This window comes from Saccopteryx leptura, chromosome X (assembly GCF_036850995.1).
Source record: "Saccopteryx leptura isolate mSacLep1 chromosome X, mSacLep1_pri_phased_curated, whole genome shotgun sequence".
Lineage (NCBI taxonomy): Eukaryota > Metazoa > Chordata > Mammalia > Chiroptera > Emballonuridae > Saccopteryx > Saccopteryx leptura.
This window is the reverse complement of record NC_089516.1, coordinates 42,557,460-42,570,204: the sequence shown is the minus strand read 5'-3', so window position 1 is coordinate 42,570,204 and position 12,745 is coordinate 42,557,460. Positions and strand designations below refer to the sequence as shown.

Here is a 12,745-nt window from a genome sequence, read left to right as displayed (position 1 = left end):
CTTCAAACACACTATACACCTTGCCTAAGTCAAGACTGGTTCATGATGAGGATGGGACTGAGTTGTTATAACTAGAAGTGAGAGGTTGAGCTAATGGTGGTCGCTGTCCTTTTAGCAGTTATATCCCACTGTTGTCTGAAATGATGGTCTTTGTCAAATCACAAATCTAAATGGTTCTTACATAAGCTGGTGTGAAAACACAGCTCCCTATCCTGCATTGTACAACTTATTTTTGGGACTCAAAGATAGTCCCTTACTTTAATCCCTGTTAAATTTAATTTTGTTTCATTCAGCTTATATTCCATTCATTCACTCAGCAAACATTTAGTGACCCAGGTCCTGTGCTGGAGGCTGAGATACGAAGACAGCCTCTGTCTTCATGTATTGTGAAAGAAATAGACAATAAAAAGACTGATAAATAAATGCTAAGTTGTAACTGTGTTTAGAGTTAAATAGAAGCCCATAAGAGGAGTACCCAGTCTAACCGGTGGTTTGGGAATAATGAGACTAGAGTGATACATTCATTTAGCCCTTTATTAGTTGTGTGATCCCTTTGTGATTCATTCTCTTTATCAATAAAATAAGGATAATAATATCACTCGTACATGGAATTGAAAAAATAAAATGAGTTAATGAATGTAGAGAGATTTTGAGAACAGTTCTTGGGGCATGGCAAAGGTTACGTCAGTGTTAAATCAAAGAAGGCTCTTTAGCAGCTTAAGCTTGAAGGCTGAACCAGCTTCTTAAAAGATGAGAGGAGTTATTTTAATAGAGCAGGTAAAAACCTTTCAGGTATTAAGGACAGGATGAACATGCTACATTTTAAAAACTGCAAGTTTAGTAGGGTAGAATATAGACTGTGTATTAGCAGTGGTAAAGGAGGAAATGACAGGAAAATTGTCAAACATGGAGCTAAGTCTTGTTTGTCATGGCAATGGGTTTGCACTGGATCCTGAAAGAAGGAGAAAGACTGAAGAATTTTATTTTTAAGACAGGGAATACTTTATTCAAACCCGTTAGAGAAATAGACAGGTTAAGTCTGTTACAAGGTGTTGTGTTTTACAGCATAGGCCATAATTGTATATGAGATTATACACTGCTACATACAGATTAACAAACCACAACTTTGCAATGTTTTAAACAGAATAAGCTTCCCTATAAAAGCAGCACCACTGTGATATTTTAAATAGAATTTATTGAGGTGACACTGGTTAATATAATTGTACAGGTTTCAGGTGTTCAATTCTACAACACATCTCTGTACACCATATTATGTGCTCACCCCCCCAAGTCAAGTCTTCATCCCTCACCATGTACCACCCCATACACTCCTCTCCCTCCCCCCACAATCACTACACTGTTTTCTGTGTCCATATTTTTTAGCACTGTTGTGATTTTAATTTTATTGTTCCTCTCCTTCTTTCTCACCCTCTCCTTCCACAAAATTCACACTAACCTCCTCATAATCCCTCTCAAGGTCAACCATGTCCTCATGGGCCTCAAAAAACTCTATTTTCTCCATGTCCTCATCCACGTACCAGTGAACAAAGCACTTTCGCATACATGAGGCCAAACTTGTGGTGCAGATGAACCCAGGCCTCAGCAACGGCTGTGGTGTTACTCAGAATGCACACAGGTTGCTGTACTTTGGCCAAATCTCTACCAGGTTCCACAGTGGAAAGCTAGTAATTAATGCTAACTTGGAAGCCAGTGAGGCACAACCCCACAAACTAGATGGTATGTTTGGTCTTGATGCTGGCAATGAGCATAGACATCTTTGAGAACCACATTACCATGGTACAACAGGTAGAAAGCCATGTACTTACTGTGGCAAGGGTCATATTTCACAAACTGGTTGACTGGCTCAAAGCATACATTGGTGATCTCTTGCCACTGAAAGCTGTTCACGCAGGCTTTCTCAGAAGAGATGACAGGGGCATATGTGGCCAGAGGGAAGTACCTGTGGGGATAGGGCAGCAGGTTAGTCTGGAATTCAATCAGATCAATATTTAGCGCTTCATCAGACCTGAGGGAAACAGTGATGGAGGACACAGTTTGAACTATCAACCTAGTCAAGTTAAGGAGCTCAATACTGAGGTTTCTATGACAGATTGATAGATAGCCTTGTTGTCAACCATGAAGGCACAATCAGAGTGCGCAAGGGTAGTGTGAGTGGTGGAGATGAAGTTGTAAGGCTCAACTACAGCTGTGGAACCCAGAGACACTGGATAGAGAACTCCAGCTTGGACTTCTTGCCATAATCAACAGAGAGACATTTCTTCAGCAGGTAGGTGAACCCAGAACTAGTTCCCCTACAAAAGCTGTGAAAAACCAAGAAGCCCTGAAGACTTGGCACTGGTCACCTAGTTTCTAAATTTGGTCCAAGATGAGGTTAATGATCTCCTTGCCAATGGTGTAGTGTCCACAAGCATAATTATTGAGAACATCTTCCTTGCCTGTGATGAGCTGCTCAGGGTGGAAGAGCTGGAAATAGATAGCAGTGCAAACTTCACCAATGACTGTGAGTTCCAAATCTTCAAACACTGCTCTAGGCACATGCTTGCCAGTACCTGCCTCACTGAAGAAGGTGTTGAAGGAGTCATCTCCTATTCTGATGGCTACATGCTGTGTTTCAGGCAGTAGAGCTCCCCAAAGGCAGTACTGGTCTGGAAACCAGCCTGGCCAATGTGGGTGTAGATGAACTCACTCATGGTTGCTGCTTTGCAGTTACCAAGTGGATAGTGGAGAGGAAGTGGAGAGGTTGTTGTTTCTTACAGCATGACTCAAGTGGTAATACAAAAGAACCTCATCTTCAGAGTTTTAGGTAAACATCTTCACATCATTTGAACAGTCGCTATGTACTCTTGTTGATCAATGTCACCCTGTTAAGTTTAACTTTCTAAATAAAAAAAAAGAGTTTTAAGTCATAATCCACCCTTCAGTCTATAAAATAGCTGCTACTTCACTTTACATATGATGAAGCCAGGGCACTAAAAATTTAAAGATCTTGCCCATAGTTATGTAGGTAGTGATAAACTGAACTTGAATTTGAATCTAGGCTTCAGGGGACACATACATAACCACTACCTTTCCAAGAAAACATCAGGTTTGAGATGAAACATGATGAGTTTAATTGTTGACATGTTAAGCTTGCAATACTTGAGAGGTATACAAGTGTTTATGTCCTGTAAGCAATTAGATATATGGATGGGAAGTTGACAAAAAAAATCTGAGCTTGCTATTTAGATCTGTATGTTAATTATGATAAAGTTATAGAGTAAAGTTATAAATCTGTTAGATTGGCTATTATTAACAAAACAGATAGTAACAAGTGTTGGAGAGGCTGTGGAGAAAAAGCAACCCTCATTCACTGCTGGTGGAAATGCAAATTAGTACAACCATCATGGAAGAAAGGAAGGTGGTTTCTCAAAAAATTAAGAAAAAAAACTACCATATGACCCAGCAATCCCCCTACTGGGTATCTACCCCCAAAACTCAAAAACATTGGTATGCAGAGACACATGCATCCCCATGTTCATCACAGCATTATTCACAGTGGCCAAGACATGAAACTAACCAGTGCCCCTCAATAGAGGATTGGATAAAAAAAGATGTGGTACATATATACCATGGAATAATGCTCAGCCATAAGAAATGATGACTTAGTGACATTTACGACAACATGGATGGACCTTGAGAACATTATACTGAGTGAAAAAAGTAAATCAGAGAAAGCTAAGAACTGTATGATTTCACACATAGCTGGGATATAAAACTGAGACTCATGGACATAGGTAAAAGTGAAGTGGTTACTGGGAGAACTGGATGCAGGGCATGGCATGGGGGAAGAGAGTAAAGAGGGACAAATATAGAGTGACAGTAAAAGATTTTACTTTGGGTAATAGGTACACAACATAAGCAACAGTTCAATTGCTATACAAACATTTACCTGAAACCTATGTACGCTTATTGATCAATGTCACCCCTTTAAATTTAATTTGTAATTAAATTAAAATAAGTTAAACCAATTTTTGAAAAAAATGATGTGTCCAAGTAGTCATTATGGACATTCAGAAGGGTTGTTTCAGTAGCGGGGGATATGTTGAGGGTACAGGAAAGGGAAAATATAATGGAGCAGGGTTCTTAAGGAACCAAAGGGTGTGCAATTAACAACACAGGTGGAGGAAGAAATCGTGGTTAAAAGGATGCACCTGTTTTCCTCTGAGGCATGAAGGACCAAATTAAGGTAGTGGCAGGTCCAGATAAGTTTCTAGGTACAGGAATAAAGTTGGAAAAGTACCTGTCCTGCTGACCTCTGCTTTCTTTGTGTAATAGGAGGCAAGGTCATTTACTGAATGGTGAGTAGGATATTTGAAGTGCTTGGTGAAAGTTTCAAATAGCAACAGAGGGGATTGAAAAAATAACCCGATTTGGGTCACCCTAGGAGGATTAGCTGCTTGCTTAAAGGTCAAGCTGTGGTTAAAGATCAAGATTATAGTGGTACTTATCTACACAATTGTGTAATTTTTCTCCAGTTATATAGTACTCAGCCTGGTGAGGAAAGGGCAGATGACCCGTGTAAAAGTTTGATTATTAGGAAGAGACAAGATGGAAAGAGAATAGCAGAGTGAGGACAGTTATGAGGTGAAGTTATTGTACAAGAATTTTATGATTGTTAAAGGAAGTAATTTAAAGTCTCAATAAGATCAAAGAATTAATGTTGTAGAAGTAGGGGAATAAGAGAGTTAGAAGGATAAGAAGGTGTGATCAGACAGTAAGATAGTCAAGTTCAAGGTTTCAGAATTGGAGCAGTTCCAAGTGCCAACAAAGTCCAGGGTGTGGTAATAGTTCAGGCAGAAAAAGAAGCTCACCAGAATTAGAGAACAAGAAGCTGTAGGACGGTGGGACTAAATGGATTAATGACTATTGACGTCCCTCAAGGATGACAGTGAAGCTCTCATGAGAAAGGGAGAGATTAGGAGTGGGTTCTAAACTAAATTCTTTAATGAATGTAGAAGAATGACCAGGAGCTGTTTTACATGGTATTGCACACCTGTTGGAGATAGAAACCATAGAAGAGGAGAATTTTTAGAAGATGAATTCTTTGGAAGCAACAATAATTATACTGCTCACAAAAATTAGGAGATATTTCAAAATGAATTTGAAGCTATAAAATGTCCCCTAATTTTTTTTTTTACAGAGACAGAGAGAGAGCCAGAGAGAGGGACAGATAGGGATGGACAAACAGGAACGGAGAGAGATGAGAAGCATCAATCATCAGTTTTTCGTTGCGACACTTTAGTTGTTCATTGATTGCCTCTCATATGTGCCTTGACTGTGGGGCTACAGCAGACCGAGTAACCCCTTGCTCAAGTCAGCGACCTTGGGTCCAAGCTGGTGAGCTTTTGCTCAAACCATATGAGCCTGCGCTCAAGCTGGCGACCTCAGGGTCTCGAACCTGGGTCCTCCGCATACCAGTCCGATGCTCTACCCACTGCGCCACCGCGTGGTCAGGCTGTCTCCTAATTTTTGTGAGCAGTATAGAAAGGTCATTGATACTGTTGGCTATGGCACCCTTCAGTCCTTACCTTAGCCATCACCTCCTCAGAAGTCTCTTCAGACTCCAGGAAGCATAAATATGTCCCCTCTGCTAAGTTTGTATAACATACTAAGTTTTACTCCATGAAATCCCTTTTCCCATGACTCTAATTGTGTGTTAGTTGTCTTTGTCTCCCACCAGATTCTGAGTTCCATGAAACCAGGACTATGTCTTGTTTATAATTGTATCCCCAGTGCATTGTACAATACTGTACTTGCTGCATAGCAGAATCCAGTAAATATATGTTGAGTGAATGAGTGATCAAAATTTCTAAATCAAGTGGTTAAGTTTAAGATACTGTTTTGCAACTATGAATATACAAAGGGGATCACGGAACTGAATATTTTAAATGAGAACTGACATGGAAAATCTAAGCCTTTTGGTAGTCAAATTCACTTTGCTGGAGCTGTTTTTCCCATCCACAAGGAAATCTCCTTTGAGAGAGCAAATGAAGTATCATGCCTCATTTCTTTCACAGGCTCATAGTATGAAATACACAGAAGCATCTCAAAAATTATTTTCCAATTTGGAGATGATGCTAGAACATCATTTCGGCTGCATGTTATTTGATGCTTTTTCCATTTAATTAATTCAGATAATGAGATGAAGAGCCCATTTTTTCTCTTGTTGTGATGGCCCAGCCTTTCTTCCAGGCATCAGGCATACCTCTCTCTCTCTCTCTCTCTCTCTCTCTCTCTCTCTCTCTGTTTTAATCACCTATTTCAGGATCTATCCATTTCCCACTTTCTGGAGATGGGGAGCAGGTGGAGGATTACATTTAGTTCTAGTGTCTTTTGCCTCTATTCTCAGTTTTGGGCTCATGAAGAAGGTACTAGTGATTAAATGGGAATGAACATGAGTCCCTGGACTAAAGGCCCAGACCCCACAGTAATTCACTGGGCAAATGTTTCTCCTTTATGAGCCAGTGTCTTTATATGCCAAGGGGAGGATTCAATTAGCTGATTCCTTAGTTCTAACATTTCTCTAGTTCTTTCGTTTGTAGCTTTATTTCTAACCACATAATATGTTGCTGTCCCTGGGACCTCAAACTTACATTAAATTCTGTCATGCCTCATATTTGAATTATAGCAAGTAGATCCATGGGAAGCATACCAATGTATAAATTATTAATATTCCTACCTTACAGTCTCTGTGTGAATATTTACTTATATCACTGGGTATCTAATCCTAACAAAAAATTATCATTTCAATGGTTTACTGATGTTTTCTCTTTCCCTCAATGATTCTGTATGTGTCTTCCTTTCACCTTGAGGATTGTGCAGTTTTTTCTTCACTTGTGAGACTGACATAGAACAGCAGAAAAGATGTCAATATCTGCATCCCACCTTTAATGTTTTTCTTCTATTCCCTTACAAATTGTTGTATTTTCCCTCTACTTTTTATCCTCATCCACCCCAGACCCCCTAATCATTCCCAAATCCAGTGGTTTGTATTTTCTCTCCTTACGCTGTAGTTTCAGTAGCTATAGCCACAGTTCTGCTCAGTGAGGTCCTTAATATGCTCACTGATTTGGTTATTTCCCAGAGGGGAGAAAATCCTTCCAGATATTTTAGCTCTGTACTATGGGGATTGATTAGCAGATTTTGCATTCTTCACCTTCTTTCTGGTCTTGGTTATTTAGTATTTTTTAAATTTTTATTAATTTTAATTTATTGTGTTAACATGGATTCAAGTGTCCCACTCAATATATAACTCCCTCATCCCACCCCTTCATTCCCAATTATACCTCCTTTGACACCTCCCCCTAACTCCCTCCCCCCTTTACTCTGGGATATGCTGTCCTGTTATCTGTATTTATATGCTATGTGTATATAATTTCAATAATTACTTCAACTTCTCTGATACCACCCCCTCATGCCCCTTCCCTCTGACAGCTGTCCCTCTGGTCCCTGAGACCCCACCTCTGCCTTTATTCTGTTCCTCAGTTCACTTTGTTCATTAGATTCCACATATAAGTGAGATAATATGATATTTGTCTTTCTCTGCCTGGCTTATTTCACTTAGTATAATAATCTCCAGGTCCATTCATGCCATTGCAAAAGGTAAGATTTTCTTTCTTTTCACAGCTGTGTGTATATGTACCACATCTTTTTAATCCACTTGTCCACTGACAGACACTTGGCCTGTTTCCAGATCTTGGCTGTTGTAAACAATGCTGCCATAAACATGCATGTCTTCTTTTGAATCAGTGATATGGTATTCTTAGGATAAATTCTTAAAAGTTGGATAGCTGGGTCAAAAGGAAGTTCCATTTTTAATTTTTTGAGGAAACACCATACTGTTTTTCCACAGTGGCTGCACAAGTCTGCATTCTCACCAGCAGTGCAGGAGGGTTCCCTTTTCTCCACACCCTCGCCAGCACTTATTGTGTGTTGATTTCTTAACGAGTGTCATTCTGACAGGTGTGAAGTGGTATCTTATTGTGATTCTAACTTACATTTCTTTGATGATTAATGAGATTGGACATTTTTTTTATTATAATTTTATTTTTTTAATGGGGTGACATCAATAAATCAGGATACATATATTCAAAGATAACATGTCCAGGTTATCTTGTCGTTCAATTATGTTGCATACCCATCACCCAAAGTCAGATTGTCCTCTGTCACCTTCTATCTAGTTTTCTTTGTGCCCCTCCCCCTCCCCTATTCCTTTCCCTCTCCCCCCTCTCCCCCATAACCACCACACTCTTATCAATGTCTCTTAAATAGATGACTGGATAAAGAAGATGTGGCACATATACACTATGGAATACTACTCAGCCATAAGAAATGATGACATCGGATCATTTACAGCAAAATGGTGGGATCTTGATAACATTATACGAAGTGAAATAAGTAAATCAGAAAAAACCAGGAACTGCATTATTCCATACGTAGGTGGGACATAAAAGTGGACATTTTTTAAATGCCTATTGGCTATCTGTATGTCCTCTTTGGAGAAGTGTCTATTCAGTTTTTTTGCCTATTTTTAAATTGGATTGTTTACCTTCCTGGTGTTGAGTTTTAGAAGGTCTTTATAAATTTTGGTTATTAACCCCTTCTCAGACTTATCAATGTCAATGAATATGTTCTCCCATTGTATGAGTTGTCTTTTTATTTTGTTAATGGTGTCTTTAGCTGTGCAAAAGTTTTTTTAGGTTGATATAGTCGCATTTGTTTATTTTGTCCTTTATTCCACCCGCTCTTGGAGATAAATCAGCAAAAATATTGCTACAAAAGATATCAGAGAGAAAACTGCCTATGTTTTCTTCTAAGATGTTTATGGTTTTGTGACTTACATTTAAGTCTTTTATCCATTTTGAGTTTATTTTTGTGAATGGTGTAAGTTGGTTATCTAGTTTCATTTTTTGCATGTAACTGTCCAATTTTCCCAACACCATTTGTTAAAGAGACTGTCCTTACTCCCCTGTATGCTTTTACATCCTTTGTCAAGTATCAATTTACTATAAAGTTGTGTGTTTATTTCTGGGTTCTCTGTTGTGTTCCATTGATCTGTATGCCTGTTCTTATGCCAGTACCAAGCTGTTTTGAGTAAAATGGCCTTGTAGTATAACTTGATATCAGGAAGTGTGATCCCTCCTACTTTATTCTTCATTTTCAACATTGCTGAGGCTATTTGTGTTCTTTTTTGGTTCCATATAAATTTTTGAAATATTTGTTCTATATCTTTGAGGTTATGGCATTGGTAATTTAATAGGAATTGCATTGAATTTATAAATTGCTTTGGGTAATATAGACATTTTAATGATGTTCATTCTTTATATCCATGAACATGGTATATGCTTCCACTTGTTTGTATCTTCTTTGATTTCTTTTTTCAATGTCTTATACATCTCTGAGTACAAGTCTTTTACCTTCTTGGTTAAATTCACTCCTAGGTACTTTATTTTTTTTGTTGTTGTTGCAGTAGTGTAGGGGATTATTTCCTTATTTTCTCTTTCAGACAGTTTATTGTCAATGTATAAAAATGCCACTGATTTCTGAATATTAATTTTATATCCTACCACCTTGCCAAATTCATTTATCAGGTCTAGTAGTTTTTTCTTTCTTTCTTTCTTTCTTTTTTTTTTTTTTTTTTTTACAAAACTTTAGGGTTTTCTATGTACAGTACCATGTCATCAGGAAATAATGATAGTTTTAGCTCTTCTTTTCCAATTTGGATGCCTTTTATTTCTTCTTCTTTTCTGATTGCTGTGGCTAGGACTTCCAGAACTATGTTGGAGAAGAGTGGTGAAAGGGGGGCACCCCTGTCTTGTTCCTAATCTTAAGACAATTGCTTTTAATTTTTGCCCATTGAGTATGATGTTGGCTGTGGGTTTATCATAGATGGCCTTTATCATGTTGAGGTATGTTCCCTGTATTCCCACTTTGCTGAGAGTTTTGATCATAAATGGGTGCTGAATTTTATGAAATGCTTCTGCATCTATTGATATAATCATGTGATTTTTATTCTTGCTTTTGTTTATGTGATGAATCACATTGATTGATTTGCAAATATTGTACCAGACTTGCTTCCCCAGAATAAATCCCACTTGATCATGATTTATGACTTTTTTAATGTATTGCTGGATCTGGTTTGCTAAGATTTTGTTGAGAATTTTAGTATCATGGTTCATCAGGTATGTTGGTCTATAATTCTCTTTCTTTCTAGTGTCTTTACCTCATTTTGGAAAAAAGATTATGTTTGCCTCAAAAAAGGAGCTTGGATATATTACCTCATCTTAAATTTTTGGAAATAGCTTGAGTAGGATAGGTGTTAGTTCTTTGAATATTTGGTAAAATTTGCCTGTGAAGTCATTCAGTCCAGGACTTTCATTTGCTGAGGATTTTTTGATAACTATTTCAATTTCATTGGTTGTAATCAATCTGTCTAGATTTTCTGATTCTTCCACATTGAGTTTTGCAAGATTGGATGTTTCTAGGAATTCATACATTTCACCTAGGTTGTCCAATTTTTTGGCATATAGCTCTTCCTAGTATTTTCTTACAATTCTTTTTACTTCTGTGGTGTCAGTTGGTACTTCTCCACTTTTATTTCTAATTTTATTTATTTGAGTTCTCTCTTTTTTTTCTCCTGCTGAGTCTGGTTAAAGGTTTTTCAATCTTATTTACCTTTTCTAAGAACCAGCTCTTGGTTTCATTGATCTTCTGTATTTTTTTAGCCTGTATTTCATTTATTTCCATGCTGATCTTTATTATTTCCTTCCTTCTACTTCCTCTGGGCTTTATTTGTTGTCCTTTTTTCTAGTTCTTTTAGATGCAGGGTTAAGTTGTTTATTTGAGCTTTGTCTTGCTTCTTTAGGTATGCCTGTAATGCTATGAACTTCCCTCTCAGGATTGCTTTTGCTGTGTCCCATAAATTTTGAATTGTTGTATATTCATTTTTGTTTCAAGGATATTTTTGATTTCTTCCTTGATCTCATTGTTAACCTATTCATTATTTAATAACATGTTAGTTAGCATCCAAGTGTTTGAATATTTTTCAATTTTTCTATTATAATTGATTTCTAATTTCATGCCACTGTGATCAGAGAAGATGCTTGATATGATTTCAATCTTTTTAAATTTATTGAGAATTGTTTTGTGTCCTAACATCATAGAGAATATACCATGAGCACTTGTAAATATTGTATGTTCTGCTGCTTTGGGATGAAAGGTTCTGAAGGTGTCAATTAAATCCAGTAGATCTAAAAAAAAATCCAGTAGATCTAGTGTGTCATTTAAAGTGGCTGTTTCTTTGTTAATTTTCTGTCTGTAGGATCTATTCGTTGATGTTAGTGGGGTATTAAAATCCCCTACTATTATAGTATTGCTGTTGATCTTACCCTTATTTCCATCAAAATCTGCTTTATATATTTAGGTGCTCCTATTTTAGGCACATAAATATTTACAAAGGTTACATTCTACTATTGGATTGCTCCTTTTATCTTTATGTAGTGGCCTTCTTTATCCCTTATTATAGCCTTTGCTTTATAGGCTATTTTGTCAGATATAAGTATTGCTACCCCAGCGTTTTTGTTTTGTTTATTCATTTCCATTTACATGAAAAACTTTTTCCATCCCTTCACTTTCAGTTTATGTATCTTTTTTTTCTGACGTGGGTCTCTTGTAGACAGCATATGTACGTGTCTTTTCTTATCCATGCAGCTTCCCTGTGTCTTCTTTTTTTTTTTTTTTTTTTTTTTTTGCATTTCTCTGAAGCTGGAAACAGGGAGAGACAGTCAGACAGACTCCCGCATGCGCCCAACCGGGATCCACCCAGCACGCCCACCATGGGGCGACGCTCTGCCCACCAGGGGGCGATATTCTGCCCATCCTGGGCATCGCCATGTTGCGACCAGAGCCACTCTAGCACCTGAGGCAGAGGCCACAGAGCCATCCCCAGCGCCCGGGCCATCCTTGCTCCAATGGAGCCCCGGCTGCGGGAGGGGAAGAGAGAGACAGAGAGGAAGGCGCTGCGGAGTGATGGAGAAGCAAATGGGCACTTATCCTTTGTGCCCTGGCCGGGAATCGAACCCGGGTCCTCCGCACGCTACGCTGACGCTCTACCGCTGAGCCAACTGGCCAGGGCCCTTCCCTGTGTCTTCTGATATGGGTATTTAATCCATTTACGTTTTAGGTTATTACTAACATGTACTTATTTATTGTCACTTTATTCTTTAAATCTACATTTCTCTTTTTCAAGATTTTTTTTTCCTTTGCTCTTTTTACCGCAGGCCCCTTAACATTTCTTGCAGTACTGGGTTGGTTGTAATGAATTCCTTGAGTCTTTTTTTTTTTTTTTTTGTCTGATAAACTTTATTTCTTCTTCAATTTTAAATGATAGCCTGGCTGGATAAAGTAGTCTTGGTTGTAGGTTCTTGTTTTGCATCACTTTGAATATTTCTTGCCAGTCTCTTCTGGCCTGAAGTGTTTCTGTTGAGAAGTCAGATGTCATCCTTATGTGGGTTCCTCTGTAGGTAATTAACTGATTTTCTCTTGTAGCTTTTAGTATTCTTTCTTTGTCTTTTAACTTTAGCATTTTAATCATGATGTGTCTTGGTGTAAGCCTCCTTGGGTTCCTCTTTAATGGGACTCTCTGTGCTTCTTGAAGTTGTGTGACTTTTTCCTTTATCAATTTAGG

General features: G+C 38.0%; 1 pseudogene; it reads right to left on the bottom strand.

The window, feature by feature from the left end:
* Positions 1-1,402: 1,402 nt before the first annotated feature.
* LOC136386318 (tubulin alpha-1A chain-like) lies at positions 1,403-10,556 on the bottom strand (annotated as a pseudogene).
* Between the last annotated feature and the right edge of the window lie 2,189 nt (positions 10,557-12,745).